Genomic DNA, 4,682 nt, shown 5'->3' on the forward strand with positions numbered 1-4,682 from the left:
CTATTATAAAATAAAAGAGGAATTAATAATAAACAAACGGAAAAAGTAGAAAGTGACAAGACTAAGTAGAAAAATAAATAAGAAGTGAGATCGGATTTACGAATCGTGATTCGATTTATAAAATATTTTACCTTCTTACCTTACAAAATATCTTACTTTTTCTTTTTTCTCTTACTTTCTTTTTTCTTTATTTTCTGTGTGTTCTTTTCTTTCTGCGTTCTATGCTCAGTATTTTGTACTCTGTATTTTGCACTCTACACTCTTAGTTTCTCCCTTTCTTATCTTAATTAGGAGCAAGTAATATATTTAATTATTCTTTTATAATTGAAAGGGCAAGTAGGTTTGTCCGATGAATTTACATGGGAAACATGAGGGAGATTGGAGATGGGGCAAGTGTGTTTAAGACATTTATAGGGATAGTGACATCCACCATTCATTTCACAACAAAAACAATAATAAATTAATTTCTTTGCACATTCTTTTATTTAATTAAGAGAAATAAAATAAAATAATATATATGTATTTTTATCATTTTGTTTTGAGAATAAGAGTATGAGAAAAAAAAAATACAAAATAAAAAACTACAAAAGTCATATATAATTTATAATAATGAACAATATTAAGGTCAAAATGAAATTATTAAAAGGATCAAAACAGACAAAAAAGGTTTAAGATTGTCCATTAATCTTATTATCAAATAAAATTACAAGTTTCCATCATTGTACAACTGAATAAATCAGAATGACAAACTTCGTTTGCAATCACAGAGTATTATACCAAGCTCTTCTTCTTCTTTTTCTTCAAATCCATATAAAAAATAAAAGAACAAAGTTAATGTGTCATTATTCATTAATGAAAAAACACCAAAGGTTGGTGCCAAATGTCTTCCATTGCAAGGAGGTAAACATAAGATCAATCAAAACTCTTTAGAAATTACTTATTTGAGTTTATCGAGGGACATAATGTAACTTTCTTATTTTGAAGAAAACATGGGCAGTGCAATTGGGTTGCGCTTAATGATAGCACTGTAATATCTAAATAAGTCTTATGCGGTGCCTTGATCTTGTTGCTTGGTATTTTTAAATTTTTTTTTCTTCATTACTCCATGCTTTTAAAATGACAAAACAACTAATTTTACTTTTTTTCTTTCTAGACATATCTTCTCTTTTATATGAATCAAAGAAAGAGAGTAGAGAGAAACTTATTTGTTGTTGTTCTCTTGTATTCAAATTTCTCCATCCAAATTAAGTGAGGAGTGGAGGTGGAGATTAAGAAATTTATATATATTGCCACATGCCTTAAAAAGCACATATGTTTGTGTAGATGATTAATAACTTGAAGCATCTTTTTTTTTTGGAAATTATATTTTTAAATTTGTTTAATTAATAAAATATTATTGACATTATATGATTGTAAATGTTGTAGGGTTAAATTTGTTGGGATGCTCCTTCGACTTCCGTTGACCTGAAAAGGGAAGAAAAGAAAGGCTTGGAGGATCCGGGGTGTACTCCGGGGGATCACTCCGATGCCTAAGTAAGAGGGACGCTTTTAGAGAGGCTGAATGCAACAGTAGAATGGTGTTCAGTCACTTACCTTGGCCTCATCTCCAGATCCCTTCTTATAGGGGCTCAAGTTGACCCTAGGTTGATTCGTATTTATTGCGCAGGAGCGTGAATCGCTCCCCAGTCATAAAGTATTGCCCCTATTACTCGACTATTTAAACCGCTGGCGTGAATCTCTCCTCCTCTTTATTAAGTTGGAGCTGATCACTCATCAAAATGTCTGACCCGGAGAAGGCGCGAGACAAGTGTTGACCTGCCCTCATTGGTTAGATTATTTTGGGCTTATCAGTTGTCCCCCCCTCAGTTTCAAATTTCTGGACGAAATTTTGAATAATTGCTTTGTTTGCATCTTTCCCTTTAGAAGGTTTAATGCTCCATCCTTTTTTTTTTTCTTTTTTTTTTTTTGGGCTTGTTCTACCGAGCTGTTTTGTCGATCTGTCCGAACTGTTTTGCTGAGCTATTCGAACTATTTTGCCGAGCTATCCAAGCTGCTCCACTGGGGGAAATTGGCCGAGCTGTCTGAGCTGCTTCATGCAGGAAGGTTGTTCGACCTGCTCCATGAAGGGAATTTGGCCGACCTGTCCGAGCTGCTGCATGCAGGGAGGTTGACCGACCTGTCCGACATGTTCCATGGAGGGAAATTGGCCAAGTTGTCTGACTTGCTCCGTGAAGGGAAGTTGACCAACCTGTCCGACCTACTCCATGAAGGGAATTTGGTCGACCTGTTCGAGTTGCTGCATGCAGGGAGGTTGGTCGACCTGTCCGAGCTGTTCCATGCAGGGAGGTTGACCGACCTGTCCGACTTGTTCCATGGAGGAAAATTGGCCGAGCTGTCTGACCTACTCCATAAAAGAAAGTTGGTCGACCTATCCGACCTGCTCCATGAAGGGAATTTGGCCGACCTGTCCGAGCTGCTGCATGCAGGGAGGTTGGCCGACCTATCCGACCTGTTCCGTGGAAGAAAATTGGCCGAGCCGTCTGACTTGCTCCATGAAGGGAAGTTGGCCGACCTATCCAACCTGTTCCATGAAGGGAATTTGATTGACCTGTCCGAACTACTGCATGCATGGAGGTTGGCCAACCTATCCGAGCTGCAGCATTTAGGGAGGTTGGCCGACCTATCCGATATGTTCCATGGAAGGAAATTGGCCGAGTTGTACCTGCTCCATGAAGGAAATTTGGCCGACCTATTCCATAGAGGGAAATTGGTCGAGTTGTCTTACCTGCTCCATGAAGGGAAGTTGGCCGACCTGTCCGACCTGCTCCATGAAGAAAATTTGGCCGACCTGTCCGACCTGTTTCATTGAGAGAAATTAGCCGAGCTGCTCCATGAAGGGAAGTTGGCTGACCTGTTCGACCTGCTCCATGTAGGAAAATTGTCCGAGCTGTCTGACCTGCTCCGTTTAGGAAAATTGACCGACCTGTTCACGGAAAGAAATTGGCTAACCTGCTCCATGAAAAAAATTTGGCCGACCTATTCGACCTGTTCCATGCAGGGAGGTTGGCCGACCTGTCCTTACAGAGCGATTATACCGATCAGTTCATGCCTAGCTGCTTCATAGAGCGAACTTTGTCGAACTAATCTTACCGAGCAACTTCATGGCCTTCTACATCTACTGAGTCGCACTTCTTTGTTGGGCTGTTTCTGGCATTCCGCTTCGTGTTCGTCCGTCTAGCCTTTTTGTAAATAAGTTGTGCTCATCTGCTGGGCTGTATTGGCCTTATGAGTCGTGCTCGTCAGTTTGGCCTCTCTGCCTAATGAGTCGTGCTCATTGCTAGGCTGTTTTGGTCTTACGAGTCATGCTCGTCATTTGGGCCTTTGATGCTAAGTGAGTCGTGCTCATCTGCTGGGTTGTTGCCTTCCGAGTCGTGCTCGGCAGTATGGCCTCTGCCCTAGGTGAGTCATACTTAGTGAGTCGTGCTCATTTATTAGGTGTTTCATCTACTCATTTTTCCAAGGCATCGTCACATCCTTCTTATCCTGCTAAAGATTAATAAATGCATGTTTTAAATGCGTCATACCTTGGGAAGTAGGTTGGATGAAACATTCTCATTTATGGTCATCGATCTGATGTTATGTCCAAGGCGATATGGTCTTTCTGAGGCACCGTTTGTCCTTGGGAAGCCGCGGCTGTGCATATGTCAGAGATCTTCTGTGGGTTCATTGATTCTCTGTGTCCTTTTTCTCCCTCAAGACGTGATCCTTTTTTGCAGATGAAAATTTTTAAGATTCCCGCCTCAGGGATTCGTGTCGTCCTCTCTTTATAAAGGCCAGAAGACTCCTTCATACTACACTCATCTTCAGTCCAGAGGACTCCTTCATTCTCTTCTCTTCTTCAATCCACGAGGTCCCCCATTTGTCGTTAGGTACGCTCTCCCTCTCTACTGCATTTTTGTTTTGTTGTTCTTCACTGTTCTTGCGTTCACTTTGTAGTTTGATCTTTTCTTGTAAGACAACCTTGTTGTTTGTGTGTGGAATTTTTCTGTTTTGATCTGCTTTGGCATCTTTTCCTCTTTGTTTTTGCTGGGTGCTTGCCTGTTTGATCCGTTGGTAAAGGTATTGTTTCGTTCGCGCTTTGTTTTCCTAATGGAGTCTTCTTCACAGCCTTTGAGGGTTCCTACTACAGTGAGGAACGCTCGTTGTGACCTCACCCCCTCTGATTTGCAGAATGTTCATTATTTTTTTGCTATACCACAAAGTATTACTATTAGGTTACCCTCTGTTTCCGAGTCAGCTCTTGATCCAGGCTCCGAGGAGCTTTGCCTCTATACAGATTACTTAGATTTGGGTCTCAGGCTCCCTTTTCCCCCCTTTGTCTCTGATGTATTACATTTTTACTGGATAACACCTTCCCAACTTGTTTCGAACTCCTATCTCTCGCTCACTTGTTTTGCCATCCTTTTGCTCCGCCTGGGCCACCAGCCTACAGTTCCTCTGTTTAGGAGTTGTTTCCAGATGCGAACGCATTCTGTAGAGAAGGAGCTATACTATTTCAACTCTCTACCATGTTATAAACTTTTTTTGTCGGGCAGTTCTTCCATACATAACTAGAAGTCTTGGTACTTCTTTGCCTCGGGGGAGTTAAACTACACGGGCTCTTTGGTCTGGTCTTCTCCTCT

The sequence above is a fragment of the Malania oleifera genome, chromosome 3 (genome assembly GCF_029873635.1).
Source record: "Malania oleifera isolate guangnan ecotype guangnan chromosome 3, ASM2987363v1, whole genome shotgun sequence".
Taxonomy (NCBI): domain Eukaryota; kingdom Viridiplantae; phylum Streptophyta; class Magnoliopsida; order Santalales; family Ximeniaceae; genus Malania; species Malania oleifera.